Source organism: Microtus oregoni, unplaced genomic scaffold (genome assembly GCF_018167655.1).
Source record: "Microtus oregoni isolate MIOR12 unplaced genomic scaffold, Mior012 000030F_ref0000283, whole genome shotgun sequence".
In the NCBI taxonomy this organism is placed as follows: domain Eukaryota; kingdom Metazoa; phylum Chordata; class Mammalia; order Rodentia; family Cricetidae; genus Microtus; species Microtus oregoni.
In genome coordinates, this window is record NW_024543089.1 from 227,197 (window position 1) to 248,061 (window position 20,865).

The 20,865-nt window shown below is 48.7% G+C and overlaps 1 protein-coding gene across 2 annotated transcripts in view; it reads left to right on the plus strand.

Annotated features, from left to right (window-relative positions):
• The first annotated feature begins 2,044 nt into the window (after nt 1-2,044).
• The window catches only part of Tiam1 (TIAM Rac1 associated GEF 1), a 351,773-nt gene continuing 332,952 nt past the window's right edge, over nt 2,045-20,865 (plus strand). For both annotated transcript variants that reach the window (XM_041678508.1, XM_041678510.1), the window contains exon 1: nt 2,045-2,178. The gene's annotated coding sequence lies outside the window, so the exon portion shown is untranslated. The remainder of the gene's footprint in view (nt 2,179-20,865) is intronic.

Here is a 20,865-nt window from a genome sequence, read left to right on the forward strand (position 1 = left end):
TGGTCTCTGAAGGACGTGTAGTGGTTGGCCAGAGGAAGGGAGGTGTATGTCTGGGTGCTGTGTGACAAAACTTGTCTAGGGGAGAGATGATACATGTCGACTCACCTCAGGTAGGGATCTCATGACAGTCCAAATTATAGACACCACCAAAGTCCAACATGGTGGACCAATGAATTTTTTATTGGGGTTACTTAAAGGAACAGAAATGACTCAAAGCCAGCTGCATCCCCAAAGCCCACCCCAGCGTGGCTGACGGCTCATAAAGCTGGGAACCTGGAGCACACTGCACAGCCTGCGGGTGGCTTCACACGTTAGTGCTCTTTCCAAGTGACCCAGCTGGTCAGAATCACTTCTAGGCAGCTCAGCTGGTTTCTGCCTCTTTCAGGAGGCTGCTCTGGTCTCAGAGTCCTTTGTAGCTGGCTCACTGAGAGCTCACTGTCAGGGACAGCCTAGTGAATCTGGTCAGTTTCAGGGACTTCCTGAAGCCTTTATAAGGCTTTTTCCTTTCTGCTTAAGGGGCTTCCCTGCTGGAAGGAATGCTTTAGTCTCTGAGGGAACTTACGCCACGCTGGGCAAGGGGAAGAGACCAGTAATGGGAAGCTGAGATCTTCCTGGTTTTTTTGAGACAGGGTTTCTCTGTGGCTTTGGAGCCTGTCCTGGAACTAGCTCTGTAGACCAGGCTGGTCTCGAACTCACAGAGATCCGCCTGCCTCTGCCTCCCGAGTGCTGGGATTAAAGGCGTGCGCCACCACCGCCCAGCTGAGATCTTCCTGTTTATGTAAAGTAGAGACGTTCAGGTGAGAGGATGAGAAGCGGGATGGGTTTGGGAGGTAAAGGATACAGAAAGAAAAGGCATCAATTTCCTTTTCTTTTTGAAATAGTTCTATCTGTAGCCAGGCTGGTCTTCAACTCACTATCCTCCGACTTCCTCCTCCTCAGTGAGCCACACTGCACCCAACTTCAAGGCTGGTTCACAGTACAAGATAATCGTAGGGTCTGCTTTTCCCACTCCCTGGGGCAAGCTGGGTCAGCTCTAAAGTGGGGGAAAGGCTCTGGCCTGGATTAGGGAAGCGGTTTTGCTACTAGCTCTAACGGAGGCGAGTCTGCTTATGGCTCACAACACCCTGAGAAAGGCAACCTGCAACACTGCTGCAATTTCACAGAGACCCGAGGCATGTGCAGACCTCGTAAGAGTTAGGTACAATGTCCAGGTGAACGTGAAGCCCAAGTTCACTTGCTGGGCATTACCCCAGTGAGTCCCGGAGTATCCAATACTCGCCCAAGACCACAGTGATTACGTGGAGTCTGCTTAATGTACGGCATCTCCGGCTCCCACGGGTGGGAATTAGCAGGGATTTTTCTCTCACCTAAGAAAGTTCCTGTTTCTCCCTAGAGCCAGCCACGTGCCTCCCAAACTAGACCACGTGTCACAGGTACAAGGTTTTTGGCTCTTCTCCTTTCCCATTCTTTCCCCCTCCTCCTCTCTGCCTTAGGTAGCAGGAAAATCCTTTACCTCCGACCAATCCCACTGCCTCCGAGTCGCGCGCGCGCGCCAACCCCAACTCATTCGTGCACGTCATTGGCCACCTCCACCTATGCACGGTGACAAGCAGCCTCACGGACCTATTAGAGGAGGAGGCGGAGGCCAGCCGGCCCTCCCGAAGCTGCTTTGTTAAGGGCTCCTTGGCTGTGGCCGGTGCCTGCACGCTTCGCCATCCTTGCCGGGGTTCCTCCGGGCTGCAGGGCCTGGGCCTCGTGTCATAGCACCCGGTAGTGTCCAACGCCAGCATCCCTCTAGCCCTAGGCTCCAGCCGCGGCCGAATGCCGCTGAGGTATCCAGCGTGCGCCTGTTGTCAGTCTCCAGCCCAACTCTGAACGCCCCGCTACTATATTCTCCGCCTCCGATTGGCTGGCTGGAGGCGGAGCGATTGTCCGTAGCTCCAATCAGAGTTTGGTTTCCCACGGGCTTCCGAGGCCCCGCCCCCGAGGCCGCTGGCCCAGGAGCCCTGACAGTTCCCATTGGCAGACGGCGGGCGGGCCGAAAGGCTGAGCAGCGCCGCTGCCGTCGGGCGCGCAGCTCTGCAGCGCGGCTAACGCTTCGGCGCCCGCACCCCCAGGGGCCCGGCGGCCCCGCATTGTGCTGGGCCGGGTCACCGAGATCCTGGATGAATGTCACAGGTGAGTTCCGCGGGCCTAAGGGGGGGCGGGCCGGCTGGCCAGAGGCTCCACGAGGGATGGCGATGAGACTGCTTGGAGCCGTGGTGCCGGTGGCGGACGGCGGACACGTCCTGACTCCAATCTCTCGCACACTGGAGCTCCCGGTGGGTCCTAGCTCCCCCAGATCGGGCTTTGCTTGTATTGTTTTCGTGTGCACACACTTGGGAGGTGTGGTGATCTGGGGAGGGAAGGCACAATTCTTTCGTGCAAAGGAGCGTCCTGGAACCGGGCGAGACAGCGGAGCCCAGGTGCTGGCGCCGAATGGCAGTGACAGCGTCCAGACGTTGGCATTCGATTTTTCTGGCAGCAGGAGGTCAGCGTTGACCTGCGGCGGCCTCATCTCTATGTATTTATCGGCTGATTTTAAATCAAGTTCGGGGAGGGCGTGCGTGTGTGTGCCTGGGTCTATCAGTGTGTGTGTGTCTCGGTCCCCGACTTGGCCACTTACGGGCCTGGCCCTTTGCCAACCCTGCCGGGTGTTCACCTTGGCCATCCGCGCTGTACTCCGGGTCGGGCACACCGCGGGAGAGCCGTGGGGGCGGGCACACAGGGCGAAGGACCTGCGGTGGGCTAGGGAGGGGGCATTTAAAGCAGAATCCTACATATGGGCAGACAATGACTGGTCCAGGTGGTGGGGCTCTGCTTTGCGGCCGCGCTTCGGACCCATCCGGGTCTGGTCCTCTTCTCCCTCTCTGCTTCTCCGATGCCTGTGCACCTTGAGGCTGGCCACCGGGCTGGGGACGCGCGTGGGGCCCGCTTTTGTTTACAGACCTCGCCATTGGACGAGAGATACGCTCTCAGGCCGGGCCACTGCCGCCTGCCCCCTACGAGTCAGAAGTTGATGTGTGTCTTCAGGTGACGCCTCCTCCACGGGTCTTGGGCCCAAAGCTTCAGGGGAAAGACCTGACTCTGCGCCTTCTCACCAGCCCCGCCCCGCCCCGCTCACTCAGATCTGCACCTAGAGGAGCTGATGTCTTTTGGCCCAGCTGGGTCAAGATGGGCTGTCCAGGCGCGGACCTCGCCACGCGTGTCCCTTTCTAGTCGCATCCTCTGGCCATCCTCCAGGGTCAGATAGACTTAGAATCTGATCTGTCTTTTAACTGCGTGGTGGCTGACAGGTTTTGAAGGACGCGCGTGAGCCCTTGGGAACGCTGCAATCCATGTCTTCTTCTGTGGTACCCATGCGGTCCCGTCCAGCAGCTAGGCAGCATCACGGTGTCAGAGCTTCTGGGTTCGGGTGTCTGTCCGGTGCATGCTGACTTGGCATATACTCTGAAAGCTGCAACAGAGGTTGTGAGGTCCGAGGTCATAAGAGTCGGGGCATCGAGTTCCTGCTGAGTATCAGTTACCAACGGAGTGATTCCTGGCAGAGCAACTTAATCTCTCAAAGCCTCAGTTTGTGCGTCTGTAGAGTGGAGATGCGGCTCCTTTTGAGGGCTGGTGGTGGAAATGAAATGACAGTGTAAATGGACTGCGTGATACAGAGACAGCCACACGGGGAACACTGAAGTTCTCTTGCCTGTGTTGAGGAAATCTGTTTCACACAGAGAGGATCACCCTCTTTTCTTCCATTTTTTGGGATTCTCTTCTATCCCCTTACATTATACAAGGCACAAGGACTCTGCTTTTCAAACCTGATAGGACTTGTTTTACTTGGTCTTAGGTTTAATTATTCTTATCTAATCTCTCGCGGTGCCCTTTTATGTGTGTGACTTTTCACTGTGTTCTAGGTTTTTCTCCTTGCTTCTTCTTTAAGGCTGTGTCAAGATGGGCTGCTTTGCGGCCGCGCTTCGGACCCCATCCGGGTCTGGTCCTCTTCTCCCTCTTTGCTTCTCCCAGACTTTAGGCCTGGAAGAGGAAAAACCCATCCAGGTGGGAAACCTTTGCTGTTGAACCAATAACTGCCTACAAAGCAATGAGTCCTGGGAAGGAGGGCCCTTTGAACAAAGGGCTCTCTGGAGAGAGGAAGGAACACTTCCTAGTATGGGGGAAGTTTAAATTATGTCTTGTAGCTGTAAAGGTTTGGGACATCACTAGGCTCTAGAATTGGACTGGGTGGTAAACATTGAAGTTGCTAAGTAATTATCACAGAATGGAGGGAGTTGGCCCTGGGAATGGGGGCCGTCTAGCAGGGAAGGTAGAAGGGGAGAACTGATTTCACTGAGTATCTCCAAGTGTCAGTGTGTTTTGACTTGGATTTCCTGTTCTCCTGGCCCTTCACCAGTGATTTTCTCTAGGTAAACATCAGAAGCCAGTTTCATGTTGGGAAAAAAAAAAGCCAAATCAAAGAACAAGTCATAATCACATAGTTAAAGAAAAAAAATCCCAGGCACACTCTAAGGTATCATTGAAGAAATGCTTCTTGTTTTAACACCCTTTTGGTTATTGGGGCAAATCGGCTAGGTGCCACATCAAATCCTATGGATGTAGACCCTGGAGGCCTTTGCTAGCCAAAGCAAGCAAGCAGGCAAACAAAAACCAGGCGAGAGACTTGCAGTCTGCCCAGAGGTTGCAGGAGTTCCTCCCCATACTTGTATACCCCCCACTGCCCCTTTACCCCCAACCCCAGGTCTGTCAACCTAAATGGAGAATGACTGTCCCCAGCCCCCACGTGCCACTGAGGTGAACAGGCTGGAAGGTAGCATCCTCACTAGACACCTATTAGTCACCGAGATAACCTGTTTAAAGTTCCACTCCTGGGAAGGATTCCAACCCTTTAGGAACTCTCCTGAGAATTCTGTAGCTCTTTGGGATGCAGAAGCCCTATACTTCACCCTCCTGCTGTTGCCCAGGGATCGGATCAGTTGGGGGCCTAAACTTAAAGAGAGCCAGGTTAGGAAATCTCATTAGCTGACAGTTTAACCACACTCCAGTGCTCATCCAAAGGCCTAGGACAAAGGCTTCTTGCGAGTTCTCCCCTTTCTTTAACTTCATCTAAGCCAAGTGGAAAAGCTGTGCTGGTCCCAATGTCTCACCCCAAAATTTCTGATGTTGGTGAGAATCCTAGACTTTCTGGACACCTAGGGACACGCACGCGTGCATGTGCACGCACACACACAAGCACACACACACAGTTGCTTTTATAAATCAAGGGAACAGAAACAGTGTATGATTTTTATGCCCTTTTGTTTTCTATGTATTTATTCACTTTTAATAAAAGATCAGTAAACTCAGATCTCCAAGGCCACGGCTGTCTTTTTCTCTCCCATCCATATTTCTTCAAGCCTCCTCTCTGTCGGTGTTCTATTTTATGTAACTCTGTGCTACAGGAAACAAAGAGGGTCTTTTAACATCATTGTAGGCCACATCACTTACTTGAGAATATTAAAGAAAAATAAAAGAGGTGCTCAGAAATTAGATGGTCCCCAGCAAGGAGCAGACCAAGATGGGAAACAATGTTCCAGTGTGAGTGAGCACATTAATAGTTAGGCACAGCTTCCCCTTCTGTACCCTTCCCAACCCCTGGCACCCCTGGCACCTCTTCCACACCCATCTAGCATAAGACTTTCTCTGTTCCCTCGGTCTTCAGGGATCTCGTTAAGCAATTCACAGGGGCCTGGGCTGAAAGTTTGGGCGGTAGGAGAGATTCCTCCAGGGTTGGTAGATCCTTCTAGAACACCTCACTGGTCTTTTGTTAGCTGGAGAAGTTCCTCTCCCAGTCATCACGCACTCTGCAAGGCCGTGGAGTAGAGGCCTGGGCTTGCTGACAGTGTAGATGCAGAGCTCTAGGGAACGGGTACGCTGCTGGCGGGATATGAGAAGGTGGGTTACAGGGGCAGATCGGTTGTCTGCTTTGAAGGAGGTTAAACAAAGAGTGATGATTCATGGAGAAGCTGTGGGAGGCGCTGGCAGCTGAGTAGAGCCTCCACTTCAGAATAGGCCAAGGTCTGGGTCCTCCCGCAAACCTTTCTTCCTGTAATTCCTGTACAGCGGGACTTAGGTCAAGGTGGGAGGCGTGGGGGTGGGTATCCCAGCATTTTTGAAACCTAGGAAAACTGAAGTCTGATATGAAAAGTGCCCGATGCTTTCTGCTGGGCACGTTTTAAATAGGGAAGTAGAAATAAGAGGGGGGAGTGTTTAAATAACAAAACAAAGGAAAGCAGAACCAAACACTTCCCCCCAAAACTGCCAGCTTGTTCCATCTTCTGCCTCCGTGGAGGATGGCGTGGAGGAGGGCGTTGTTGAAGATGCAGGGACTAGCGTTGTCCCTTTATCTGCAGTTTTACTTCCCACAGTTCAATTACTCTTTGCTAATTACAGTCCCAAAGCATTGACTCGTATTCTAGAAATGATTTGTAAGTTATTACTGCTATCATTATTTTGAGATGTGGTTTCTCAGTGTGCCAGGCTGTCTTTGAATTTATTCATTCTCTCACCATAATCCTGCCTCATCTTTCCTAATGCTGGGATTTCAGGTGTGTCATGTCATACCTGAGAAAAGTCTTAAGTTTTAAATAACCTTTATTAAAGCATTGGTTTCAATTATTCTATTTATTTATTTACTTTTGAAGTGCTTGGGTTCCAACCCAAAGCCTTGCGTACACTGAGTTCTGCTATTAAGCCACACCCCTGGACAAATTATTTTTGTGCTTTGAAGCCCTAGCAGTCTTGGAATTTACTATGTAGACTAGGCCAGACCCAAACTCACAGAGATGTGTCTGTCTCTGCCTTCTGAGTGCTGGGATTAAAGGTGAGCATCAACCAGGGGTGGTGGTGCCTGCCTTTAATCTCAGCGCGTTCTATTGTAAATTTCCTACCGTGTCTGTTTACATTTAAATTTAGCATGGGTCTGTATATGTTGGAACAGACATGGTGTGTATGTGTGTGTATGTGTGTGTCTGTGTGTGTTTGTATCATGGAGCTATCTATTGGCCAATCTGTTTTGGAACTGTCACCATGCAGGAGGAGGTCTTAGAACCAGTTTGTCCCCTGCAGGTATACACATGCGCGAGGGAGGGCTGAAGGACTGGAGCAGCTGGTGAGCTCCCACCAGCCTTGGGATGGATGTGGAGTAGAAGGGGTGCTGGGCTAAGGACAGTCAGTTGCTTTGCCTTAAAAGCCCCAAGCACACTTCTATGGCCATGTGGGAAGACAGGATATCCTGCAGACACAGGCTGTCTTTGTGAAGCCCGCCACCACTGGGGACCTCTCCCACCTCCCCCTGCCACTTTCCCATCTTCCTTAAACCCTGAACCTCGTAAACACAGATCAAGTCTACTTCCTGCTCCAGATTTCCTGTGCCAACTCTGCAGAGGTGATAATGGGCCCAGAAACCTGGCAGGGCAGCGGTGGGAGGGGGCAGGCCTGTCAGGATGAGGCCCAGCCTCGGAAGGTTCCCTGTGCAGGTCTGGGGTCTGTGGAAAAGGAGTAGGTGGGGTGGAGAGCTGGGGGTGGAGCTATCTTGTTTGGATTTAGGGAAGCTTGGTTGCCCTGCAGGCTGTTCCTGTCCCCCCTATTTATTGGAAGGCTCCAGGGTTTGTGGGGAGGGATCTCAGGCTTGGCCTTCCCAGGCCTTGCTTCAGAACTCAGTCTATCTCTTCTGTGAGGTGCTATATTCCCAGTTTGTTTGTTTGTTTCTTGCTCAGTAGCCCAGGCTGACCTTGAACTTGAGAACCTCTTGACTCCTGGAATTACAGGTGTGTGCACCACACTGGGCTCAGAGTCCTGGGCTGGATGGGATGAGTGTGTGTGCTTGGCGACATTCCAGGGGTGACACTTTACAGTGGGAATGGTCTCTGGGGCCTCCTGGGTTGGCTCATATCACTTTTCAGGAACACGGGCCACGTGCTGTATAGCACAGGCTGTCTTCCAACTCAGGACATTCTCTCCTCAGCCTCTCTAGCGCTGGAATCATAAATGTGTGCCATTGTGTACGGTTTAACATGATTCTTCTTGCCTTTGTGTATGCGTGTGCGTGCGTGTTTGTGTGTGTGTGTGTGGGATCATGAGTGTTCAGCTGTGTAGGAATGTGTGTGTGAGGAGCCCAGAGGTTGACATTGAGTGTCTTCCTTGACCACTTATCCCTTTATTTATTATTGTTGTTGTTATTATTATTATTTGCTTTTGTTTTTCGAGACAGGGTTTCTCTGTGTAGCTTTGGAGTCTGTCCTAACACTAGCTCTGCAGACCAGGCTGACCTTGAACTCACAGAGATCCACCTGCCTCTGCCTCCCAAGTGCTGGGATTAAAGGCGTGCACCAACACCGCTCGGCTTTCTCTTTTTGTATAACCAAGGCCAAGTCTCTTCTGAGCCTGGAGCTTGCTTGCTTTGGGTAGTCCAGCCAGGCAGCCTGCCCTGGGGAATCCTTTGTCTCCATTGAGCACTGAGATTGCCGGTTAGCTGTCACAGGTGGGCTTTTATGTGAGCGCCAGGGAACCAACAATGGCCCTTACACTTGTGTGGCAAATGCTTTATCGGCTGAGCTGTCTCTTGAACCCCAGCATACTGTGCTTTAAGCGTTATTGCTGTGGCAGCATGTGTCTATAATTCATCCGTTTTTATGAATGGATAATATTCCATTAGTCGGATATGGTGTGTTTTGTGTGTTTTCAGCGGATGGCATAAGCTGCTTGGCTCTGTGATGATTCTGCTGACCTCTCTGAGGACACACCAGGTGATTTCCACCAGGTCGTCCTGGGGCTCGCCTTGCCAGCAGCAGAGCCCCAGCTTCTGATTTCTCTACATCCTTGAAGGCTGCTCTTCTGGATCTTGATGAAAAGCCATCTGGAGAGCGAGAGGTGGCTCCTCCGGGTTCTGATTTGCATCCCTCTGTTGATCAGGCAGAGTGTCTTTCTGGTGTTTGCTGGCTAATTATGTATTTTCTTTCCAGACCCTGTGCTGATTCCTCACCTTGATCTTTGTCTTTAATTGGTTATATGGCTTCTTTATCATTCATTTATTCATTCATTTGTGGAATCTGGGTGAGCTCCTTCCTCGCACCCTGACCCATCTTTGTGGGATGTGTGCATGAGCCCTTGGTCTGACCTGATTTGTATGTTTTCTCCATTCTGTGAGTGATGGTTTAATTTTCTTGATAATATCCTTTGCATATTTTTTCAAGACCGACAATAAAAACATGTTTAAAAAACAAACAAAATGAAACAAAAGCTGGGCGGTGGTGACGCACGCCTTTAATCCCAGCACTCGGGAGGCAGAGACAGGCGGATCTCTGTGAGTTTGAGGCCAGCCTGGTCTACTTAGTGAGTTCCAGTACAACCAGGGCTCTTCAGAGAAACTTAAAAAAAAACCACGAATACTTTATTTTAGAAGGTATTTCAGGGGCTGGGGAGATGGCTCAGTGGGTAAAGCACTTGCCATGCCAATGTGAGGATCTACACTTGAATCCCCAAGAAAGAACCTGAGAAAGCCTTGTCTCACTGAGACAAGGAGGGTGGTGGTGGTGAAGACCAAAAGCCAAGGTTGCCTTCTGACATCCATAGATGCTCTATGCTGTGTGTGTGCCTGGGCACACCATGCACACACACTTATATACACATATGTGTCATACACATACACACAGAGATGAAAAAGCCTTCAATGAATTGAAGGAAATATCTGCAAAATAGACTATCTATGATGATCCCTCTTGGGGTTAGATTTCTTTATCTCCTTTACTTGTATGAATGTTTGGCTTGTCTGTCTGTCTGTTCACCATGTGTGTTTAGCGCCCACAGAGGCAAGGGGAGGGCACCCTGGAGCGAGAGGTGCAGTCATCAACCACCAAGTGGGTACTGGGAATTGAACTGGGTCCTCTGGAAGAGCAGCAAGTGTTCTTACCCACGGAGCTATCTCTCCAGCCTTGGCTTTTAGATTTGTGTGTGTGTAATATCAGGACAGGGATTTTCAGCCATGGCCAGTTTGCTTCCAGGGGCCATTTGGCAGTGGAAGCAGCGCTTGGTTGTCTCTACTAGAAGGTGTCTAGCAGGAAGAAGGAGGCGGAGGAGAAGAGGAGGAGAAAGGAGAAGAAGGTAGAAGAAGGGAAAAGAAGAAAAAAATGCTTCTAAGTGGTCTGCAGTGCACAGGAAAGCCCATACAGCAAAAACTATGTGACGTCAGGATGGTCATGCCGAGGTGGGAGCTGTGCCCGTGGAAAGACATGTGTCTGTGCGCGTGTCTGCACGCACATGCGCACATGCCTGTGCATGAGCTCGTATGCTGGGACCCAGGGCTTCACAGATGCAAGCTCTCTCCCATGGTTTTGTGCACTATTCCAGCTCCGCAAGTATTATCAAAGTCACAGTAACATGTTTAACATGTTATGTAGGGAGGGAGCATAGTGTGTTTTCTTCATATTTGCACTTGATTGCTCTTAATTTCTGCTCATTCATTCAATTATTTATTTATGTATGTGCCTATCTCTCATATCTATCTATCTATCTATCTGTCATCTATCTATCTATCTATCTATCTATCTATCTATCTATCTATCTATCTATCATCTATCTATTTATCTATTATCTGTCTGTCTATCTATCATCTATCTATCTATCTATCATCTATCTATCTATCTATCTATCTATCTATCTATGTAATCTATCATCTATCTATCTATCTATCTATCTATCTATCATCTATGTATGTATGTATGTATGTATGTATCTATCTATCTATCTATCTATCTATCATCTCAATACGTAGCCCTGGTTGACCTAAAACTCACAATGTAGCCCAGGCTGGCCTTGAACTCTGCTTCCCAGTGCTGGCCCTACTTGAGCTCTTTTGGTATATCTCCTTTGACTTATTATTGTTTTTGTGTTGAATTAAATGAATGTCACTTTTTTTAATGGTGGGAAGTCCTTAAAAATTAGGCAGTCTCTTCTTCATTGTTCTGTCTGTCCCTCAGTTCGGGGCTGCAGGATACTGCTGTGTCATGGATAGCTTGCCCTTGGCCTTCTTGTCTGCTCTGCTTGTACGGAGGAGGAGGATACTGCCCCACCGGAGGAGGAGGACACTGCTCCACCTCATAAGCCGTCCATTGAGCATTGGAAATATTTTCCAGTTGTTCTGGGTGCCGTTCAAAGGTCTACTGTGATATTTTAGAAAAGTTTTATGAATATTAGAGTAATTATCTCATCTTGAATTCAGTGATTAGAAATTATAATTTGAATGCCACAATTATATCCATTGAACTTTCACATCTTATTGTAATTTTAAAAAAATTAAGACCGCGTGACTCTGGTTTTCACTTAACTAAGCAATTTAACAAATTAATTATTTAAAAATAGATTTAAGATTTGTCCGTGTTGTTTCCCCTCCTTTTCTCTCTTTGGCAGTTGATGACTTTAACTTGGGGGTTGCATCTGCCTGCCTGCAGCCTTGGCTATGGTCCCTCACCAATTGCACTGAACGATTTCAGGTAGCCTTAAAGGGTTTGTGCAGCCTGTGCTACATTACAGTGCCAGCATCCTTCAGGGGAGAACTTTGACAGATGGGGTTCCACTGCAGAAGTGTGGCTTGGTGTCAGGGGCTTGGGATTGTCCTGCCGAAGACAGCTAACCTAGTTAAGCCTGTTTGTTATCGGGAGGAGTTCATGGCTCTTGTTGGAGTGAGCGAGAGGATCGGGAGTGATTCCTCACCAGTGGCCCCCGAATTTAAACTGCCCAAGATGCAGCACTGTGACTCCCTCCCACCGCAGAAGCGAGTTCATGGGCCTCTTTGTAATGGCCTGACTGTCCTGGAGCTCACTTTGTAGACCAGGCTGGACTTGAACTCACAGAGATCTGCCTGCCTCTGCTTCTCGAGTGCTGGGTTTAAAGGCGTGCACCACCCTCGCCCACCTGGTCTGCTCTTCTTTTCAGCAGAGGGATCTAGTGGCTGCCAGTATTGCTGGGCACAGCCCACAGCCCCAACAGGAGACTCACAAGAGCCTGAATTCTGTGGCTCATTATGTTTGGCAACATATTCTTGTTTTGTGTCCTTGAGATGTGGACCCTCAGTATAGCTCAGGTTAGTCTGACCCTCACTAAAATATCCCAGGCTGGTTTTGAGCTCTGGATTCTCTTGCCCCATCTCCCAAGTGCTGAGATTATAGGTGTGCAGCACCCAAGTCCCACAACTTTATTGTCTGTATGTTTTGGTGGGACTGGAAATTGAACCCGGGACCTCATGCATGCTGAGTGAACACTCTTCCTTTGAGCATTCTGACAACTTTAACGAATTGGTGGCTGGGACAGGATTTGTAAATCCCTCAAGCAATAGTAAAGTATGTTTTGTTTTTGCTTTTTGGGTTTTTCTTTTTCTTTTCCACTTTGTAGAAGGCCTTTTGTGGAATTCTGAAAGGCTGCTTCAATAGGACGCGGCTGAAGTTTGTTTCTTAGTCTCCTGACCCGCAGCTCCAGATGGGCTGTCTTTGAGTTTGCTCCTTTGATGTAAGAGCTCTCTGATCTCCAGCAGGTTAACAGTCGATGGCCTTTGATCACCTGGGCTCGCTCTCCCTTTTCTCATGTATGCTGTGTGTTCATTTGTTTTTCCATTCTTTTCCTGTGCCTAGGAGAGTCTTCCATAAACATTCTATCAGTGTTTCCTATCATTACGATATGTTGAGTCACTACAATTTCTCTTTATTGTGTCAGATGGGAAGATACTCGCTGTAAATATTTTTACATATATTTTCGTGTTTGAAGTATTGAAGTGTGGTACTCTTCTTTTTCTCGATATTTGTATAAAGACTTAAACAAATGGGACTTTGATAATCAGTGAAGTCACAGGTTGGAGTATGCGTGTCCGGTGACGGTGGGTGGAGCTATCAGGAACTTCCCCAACTGTGTTTTCTTCTTTGCAGTCCATTTACACGTGGGGATTAATGGCCAAGACTCCTCAACAATAGAGGCTCTGGGAGACAGAGGTTGCTGGGGATGGGAGTGGGGGCTGGGGGTGTCAGAAGTGCCTAGTGATTACATCTAAATGGCAGGATTAGTCCCACTGATGGACCTTTTCTGATCACGCTCCACCCGAGGTCCTTGACCCTGACGTGTGCTGAGCTCACAGAGCCAATGACTTCCTTTCTTTTTCCAAAGCCACGGATCTGTCGTTCATGTTTCCAATGACACAAGTGCTCTGTGATCTCAGCCTTTCTCTAGAATTGCCTCCGGTTTCTGAACTGCCCTTTCTCGGCTTTCTTAGTTGGTAAGCAGCCTACAACTCGGGTAAATGAGATGCAGGACTGAGTCGGGCAGCCTGTAGATCTGAGGGAGAAGTGTGAGACTGCACAACAACCAGGAAGGCAAGCAGGGAACACACACACACACACACACACACACACACACACACAAAATACAACCACACCTTTGCTTTTGGGTTGAATCCAGCTGCGACTAGACTTTCTTCAGTATGAATGCTCGGGCCCTCAAGCCAAAGCCCAGCCTGCAGATGGCTGCAGAAAACCTGGGCAGTAAGTTAATGGGTAGGGAATAATGGGATGTTAGAGAGTGTCAGTGCGGGTCGGAGGCAGGTAGAGATGGGGGAGCAGAGTTCCCGCCCCAGAGAGAACGAGTTCACATGGGCTGGAGCACCATCCCGCAGCGGCAGAGGATGGTAGGGGCGTCATGGCCCTTGCCTAGTCTGGGCAGAGGGCTGTGGGAGAACGGCTGAGTGTATAAAGGGACGCAGCTCGCGCTCTGACGAGGCTCCCTTCCCTCTGGTTTGTGGACCTAGGTCAGCAGGGCTTACTGGACAAGGACGTGGTGGCCAAGGCACTTTGTCTGCTCTCTGGAAATGTTTTTGACAATGACGTGAATTAGTAAGAACAATAAGGAACATCAATGGGGGGGGGGGGTTCTGTCTACATTCCTTCCGTAGGAGCATGATTGCTCTTGACTTCTTTTTTTTTTCTTATCACAGGGACAGTTTTGTATTTTGGCTCTTTTCCTGGAACACTGTGCCATCCACCTGTAATGTAGCCATTTTTCCCCTGCTGCCTTTATAGTCATCTCACGTTCCACTGAGTTGGTCACTGACTTAGTCATTCTGCTAAAATTCCATATTTGTATTCTGTTGATTTTATTTTATGTGCATTGGTGTTTGCCTGTATGTGTGTCTATATGAGGGTGTCAGATCCCCTGGAACTGGAGTTTCAGACAGTTGTGAGCTGCCCTGTGGTTGCTGGGAATTGAACCCAGGTCCTCTGGAAGAGCAGCCAGTGCTCTTAGCCGCTGAGTCATTTCTCCAGCCACTTCGCCTCTAACTTTTAAAGTTTCTATTTTCAGATTCTTTGGAAATTCTTTATTTATTGATTGGTTTTTCAAGACAGGGCTATTTTAATGTAGCCCTGACTGTCCTGGAACTCTCTGCATAGACCAGCCTGGCCTCGAATTCACAGAATTCTCTTTAATCTCTGCTGGGATTAAAGTCATGTGCCGTGGGCTGGAGGGATGGCTCAGAGGTTAAGAGCACTGACTGTTCTTCCAGAGGTCCTGAGTTCAATTCCCAGCAACCACATGGTGGCTCACAGCCATCTGTAATGAGATCTGGTGCCCTCTTCTGGCCTGCAAGCATACATGGAAGGAATGTTGTATACATAATAAATAAATAAATCTTTAAAAAAAAGTCATGTGCCATTACCACCTGCTTGTTTCTTTGAAGTTCTCCCTCTCTATTGCTTTCTTTTAATTTTTTTTGTGTGTCATATATGCATACGTGTACACACGTATGTTCAGGTATGCTCACTCCCACATGCTTGTGTGAAGACCAGAGGTTGACCTTGGGTTTTCCTTTATGGCTCTCTACTTTATGTTTGTGAGACAGGGTCTCTCATTCAACTGAGCTTGACATGTTGGCCAGAGAACATCTGGGCCTTAATATTTCCTTCAAACCCCTTCTCCCAAGCACGGTTACAGATGTACCCCCTGCCTGACTTTGCTAGAGCGAACTTACATCCCCATGCTGAGACTGCCCAGCAGATAAAGTGCTAGTCTGCTGAGCCATCTCCCCAGAATTTCCACCCCCTCCAGCCCCAGGTGAAGTTTCCCTGGATGAGCTATCTGTGTCAAATGGTTCTCTGTGCCACCAGCACGGTCTCAGGGATGCTTAACATGGCTCCGCCTCGGAGCTCGTCCCATCTCCTAAGCTGGTCCTTGATTTGAACTGCCACACTGCCTTCCAGAGCTCCTGCCAGTTTCTGTGTGTGTCCGTACCTGAGTGCCCTGGACTTCTGTTGCTGTGATAAATGCTGGAACGTTTGGTTTTGGCTCACGGTTTGCTCACAGACTGATGAGATTTCCACCCTGGCTGGCTCCCTTGCTCTGGCCCTGAGGTGAAGCAGGACTTCTTGGTGAGGGGAATGTCTGGAGACAGGCTGGATGTGGGAGGGCAGGTGCGCATTCTTGTTGAGTTTATGAGATGTTCAGATAAAATGTTTCCCTTCATTTTTTACTTTGTTTCGGGCAAAGAATGAGGACGCCTTTCTTCAAGGAAGTAATGGATACTTTAGCAGTGGTATTCATGGGTCCGCTCGAGCAGCCGCCTTTCTCCACTGAACTCCATTGTTGTGGGCCCTTTAACTACTGTGTACATGCCACAATTAAAACATCCTTAAGGGACTGGAGAAATGGTTTCAGTGGTTAAGAGCACTTCCTGTTCCGGGGGCTCAACGTTTTCTTCTGATCTCCCCAGGCAATTGCACACCCGTGCCATACACTTCTGATCTCCCCAGGCAATTGCACACCTGTGCCTACACCTATGCTCAGGCAAAAGTTAAAATAAATCTTCTTAAAACATCTTCTAGAAGTGTCCATTTTGCAGATGAGACAGTAGAGAACCAAGAGAGTCTATGGTGTGCAGAAGTCCACAGAACTTAGATGCATTTCTTTCTTATCCTTCTGGGCAGCCCTATGTGGCCACGTGATACCTCTCTGCTGAGCAGACTTTATTATAGAATAAGGAACTCATTCTTTTTCTTCTCATTTAACACAACGTAATAGCTCAGAGTGGTCTGTCAAAGGTATTTTATTTAGGCGAGACCACTTAAGAATGGAAGAAATTTCCTGTTGAGAGGTTTTATATATGGGGTGTGTGTGTGCTCTCAGAGGCAAATGGATGCTTAAGTGTGTGTGAGGTGAAGTTGAGCAGGCTCCGGAAGCCTGGGGACCACTTAGGTCTGTAACCCTCACTCTGTCGCCAGCTGTGCATCTCTCCACTTCCCATTTGTGGGGCCCCTTTACTGCTCCGACACCTGTTTAAATCTGGTGTTTCCATGGCAGGACAGCGTAGTAGACAGCTGGGACAAGCGACCTCTGGGGTGTTGTGGGCATGCTGCCTCGGTATGGCAGCCTGCCTCTCCTCTGCCCACGGCTTCTGGAAAACCCATTTTTGGCTTTTGTTTCAGCTATAAACACAGAGCCATATTTCCAGGGACCTCTCCCCTTGCTTGGAGTTAAGAGTTCGGACGTTGCAACTTGGGCCGGCACATGTGAAAGCATGGCCCTATTCACACTCAGGGGAAACCAGAGCTCTTTGGAAGCATGTTATGTAGACTTTTCCATGAAGTCACATGGTGTTAAACTTGCTTGAGGACAGTGATTGACATCCCCGGATAGCACGTGCACTCTGAACCGGGCAGTATTATCTTTACTAGACAGGCAGGAGGCTTTAAGTCAGTATTGACTGATACATTGCTTAGCTTTTAAAATTTATTTTTAAAAATTGTATTTTTATTTTGTGTCTATGAGTGTCTGCCTACATTTTTGGATGCATACCACATGTGTGCCTGGTGCCTGTGGAAGTCAGAAGAAGGTGTCAGATCCTCTGGCCCTGGAGCTACAGTCTTGGGCTCCCATGTGGATGTTGGGAATGGAACTTAAGTCCTCTGCAAGAGCAGCAAGTACTAAAAAGCTATCTTTCCAGCTCCTAATTAATTGATTTTACTCAGCATAGAAAGTATTAGGCTTCACTGTGACAGTTTTCGAATAGAATTGGTTTCTTGATTCTCTTTGCCCCCTCCACCTCTGAAACCTCACTCCCGATTTTATGATTTGTGTGTCCTGTTGTCGCCCTTCCCCTTCCTCTGTGTCTCCCTCCTACCCCCTTCTTGGTCTCTCTAGATTCTCTAGTTTCATAGTTGAAGTCCACACTTTGAAATCTAAAGTCCACATGCAAGAGAGAACATGCGACTTCTTTCTGAGTCTAGGTCACTTCCATGTGTGTAAGAGTTCAGAGCCATTCATTTTCCTTTAAACTTTGAAACTTCATGTTTCTTTACTGCTGAATAAAATTCTATTGTATAAAAGTAGCATAATTTTAGCCGGGCGGTGGTGGTGCACGCCTTTAATCCCAGCACTTGGGAGGCAGAGGCAGGCGGATCTCTGTGAGTGTTCTTGAAGTTTGCAAACACAGCTTGCTCTCCTGTGCAGTCATAATCACGGGGAATGATGAAGGCCGCTGGTTGGACGGGAAGAGGGGGATGACGACTCAGACCTGTGATCAAGGCTACCTGAGTTTGTGCTGTTTGGCTTCATGCAGCAAGCATCCATTTTTCCAGGTCTCACACTGCACACTTTCAGTTACCTGTAGTTGGCCATGGTCTGAGGATGATAGCTGTCTTGGCTCTTCGAAGAGAAGCAGAGTACAGTCATGAAACTTTTATCATTGTGGTGTATTATGTTTGCTCAGTTTTGTTATTACCACAGCTCTTACTGTGTCTAACTTAGGTACTTACAGGGAAAACAGCTTGGGTAGAGCTCAGAGTTCTACACAAGGAATCAGCTGAAGGTCTTAGATAAGGAACTTGAATCATGTGTGACCTTGCTCAGGGTCCAGTTTCCTTACCTCCTGAGGGGCTGGGCAGCTACTCCTGAGGACTGCAGTGAGACTAAGTTCATTCCTGAGGATGCCCTGTCAGCATGGTGTACGCTGGGGACCCAGGAAGTTAGCAGTCCCTTCTTGCTTGTGTAGAAAGCTTCAACACAGACCAGTTATTTGGGATCTCCGCTGATAGCACAGACCATCCTGGAGAAGGTCTAAACTGTGAGGCGGAAGCAGTAAGGACAAAACTGGACAGAGGAGGGGTGCAGGGTTTCCCCCAAAGCACCCTGTAGGCAGTTCAAGGCGCTCGGAGCTTTGCAGTCTTCCCAGTGGGGCCATCTTCCCATGCATCTCGGTGGAGACTCTTGCCCACTATGCGGCTCGGTGAAGACTCTTGCTCAACATGAAGCTCAGTGAAGACTCTTGCTCACCATGCAGCTCGGTGAAGACTCTTGCTCACCATGTGCCTCGGTGGAGACTCTGGCTCACCATGCGGCTCAGTGAAGACTCTGTCTTACCATGCGGCTCAGTGAAGACTCTGTCTCACCATGCAGTTCGGTGAAAACTCTTGCCCACCATGCGGCTTGGTGAAGACTCTTGCCCGCGAGCATCACAAATACCAAAATGTCTGAGCTCATCTGTATATGCTTTGGATTTATGAAGGTGTCATGGTTCATCATTGTCCACCTGATGGGATTTAGAATTACCATGGAAACATATCTCAGGCCATGGAAAGACCCACCCTGAATACAGGCACTGGCTCATGGACCGAGGTTCCTGCACTAAAGAGAGAGGAGAAAGCAAGCGCGCATTCTGCGCCCTGATTGTATGCGGTGTGACTGGGCCACTTCAACCTGCTGCTACCATGCCTTCCCTGCCAGAAGGTACTGAATTCTCAAACTGTGAGCCAGAGTAAACCCCTCCTCTCTTAAGTAGCCTTTGTCAGGCATTTGGGTCAGAACAACCAGGAAATCACCAATAGAGATGATACAAGGACAGTGGCGTGGGAAGACCATGTGGTATCAGTGGGTAATGACAAGGACCTTGAGGAAATTGCCCAGATATTCCCACTCAAACAGCAGTTACCCTTCCAGAACTCTTGGATGGCTCAAGACTTAAAACAGATGAAGTTTTGATCAGATAGGAATAAATTAAGTTCCCAGAGTGCCTGCTGTAGACTCTTGTCTGATTTGTGTTGGGAAGAGGCAGAGCCCAGACCACTAATCCAGGGAGCTTAGCTTCCTGTCAGGTAGAGTTGCTTCCTCAGTTAAAAGCCGTACATGATTTAAGGACTCGTTGGTGAGGAGCGGTGGATTAGTAAAGCAGTATTCTTCCAGCCAGCGTCTGAGAGTAGAGTTGGGTGTCACTCTTGAGGTTGATGTGTTTGCTGTCACCTCCAGTATGGCCTCTCACACTGTGAGGCGATGTCTCTTTCTTCCACCCGCTGTTTTTGTCTCTCCCTTGTGTTTTCCATTACATCGAATGTGTTGAATTTTTGGGGTGGTTCTCCTTATTCCAGGCAGCTGTTCCAGATAGACCCAATGTCTCTTTGTCTCCTTAGGGCATTCCTAAAGGTTATGAACTCTTTGGGGCTCCAATGACCCTTTCACAGGGATCACCTAAGATCATTGTAAAACACAGATATTATATTATGATTCATAACAATAGCAAAATTACAGTTATGAAATAGCAAAGAAAATAATGTTATGTTTGGGGGTCACCACAAGAGGAACAGCATTAGGGAGGCTGAGAACCACTGCTTTAGGGGCTGTGCTAAGGAAAAACCTAACACATCCTGTATTGGACAACTTATTATCTAACCTTGGGCTCTCCTGGCTGCGCATCACAATCTGATGGTCTGTAGCTCTCTGGTTGCTGTGGTCGGTCACTCGTCTGAGAGCCAGCTACAGGCTGAGTTCAAAGGGTTTCTGTCCGTTGTAAACCTGACACTTTTGGGATGGGGCAACCTCAGTAGAGGAGTCACCCCCTGTGGTTGGCCGGTGGGACATTTTCCTGCTGCTGCTGGATGCAGGACGGCCCACCCCACTGTGAGCAATGCCGTCCCTGGGTCGTTGGTCTTGGATTGTATAAAAAGGGTAGTCAGATAAACTCCTTCTCCCCCTAGTTCCTGCTGGTCTGTGTTTTATCAGAGCAATGGAAACTGAACAAGGACACCTAGTAAGAAAGGGGAGAATGCAGGACCCACTATTGCTGACTTTTAGTATTGATCGTATGTTGCTGTAATAATATTTATCATTCACTGTGGTAAATAAAACAGATTTTTCAATTCCACTTATTTTTTTTTTTTAATTTTTTAAGTGTGGCTACTAGACAGTTTAAAATTATGTGTTTGTCGGACAGCCTTGGCCTTGAGAAAGCCTTTCTTGGTGGAGCTGGAAGGCTGTTGCTATGGTTTGGATAATGAATGCCCATCAAAGGCATGCCTTGAAGGTTCGGTCTCATGAACAGCTTATTGAGATGGGGTTTAACCTTTAGGAGGCTTCCCCAGTGAGAAGTGTTTTCGTGATAGGCGTGTCCACTTGCCGAGGACCAGTACACGTCTGCCGTCATTGCTTTCATTGTCCTTTTGTTTTCTTGGCCATGAGGTAGCAGTTTTCCTCTTCATGGGCTCTTCACGTGCTCAGAGTGCTGTCTGGCCACAGGCCCAAAGGAGGTAGGGCCACCAACTGTGGGCTAGAACTCCAGAAACAGCCACAATGAATCTTCTGTCTGTTTTCCTTTATTAAGACAATATTCTACTAGGTAGTCCAAGCTAGCCCAAGGGTCCTCCTCATTCAATTCTGGAATGCTGGGATCCCTCCCAGGTGTGTGCCATCACAGCAGGCTCTCAGTCCGCTCGTCACAGTGACCAAGGCCTGGCTGGCATAAGCAGCTACGTTTTTCTTATTTTA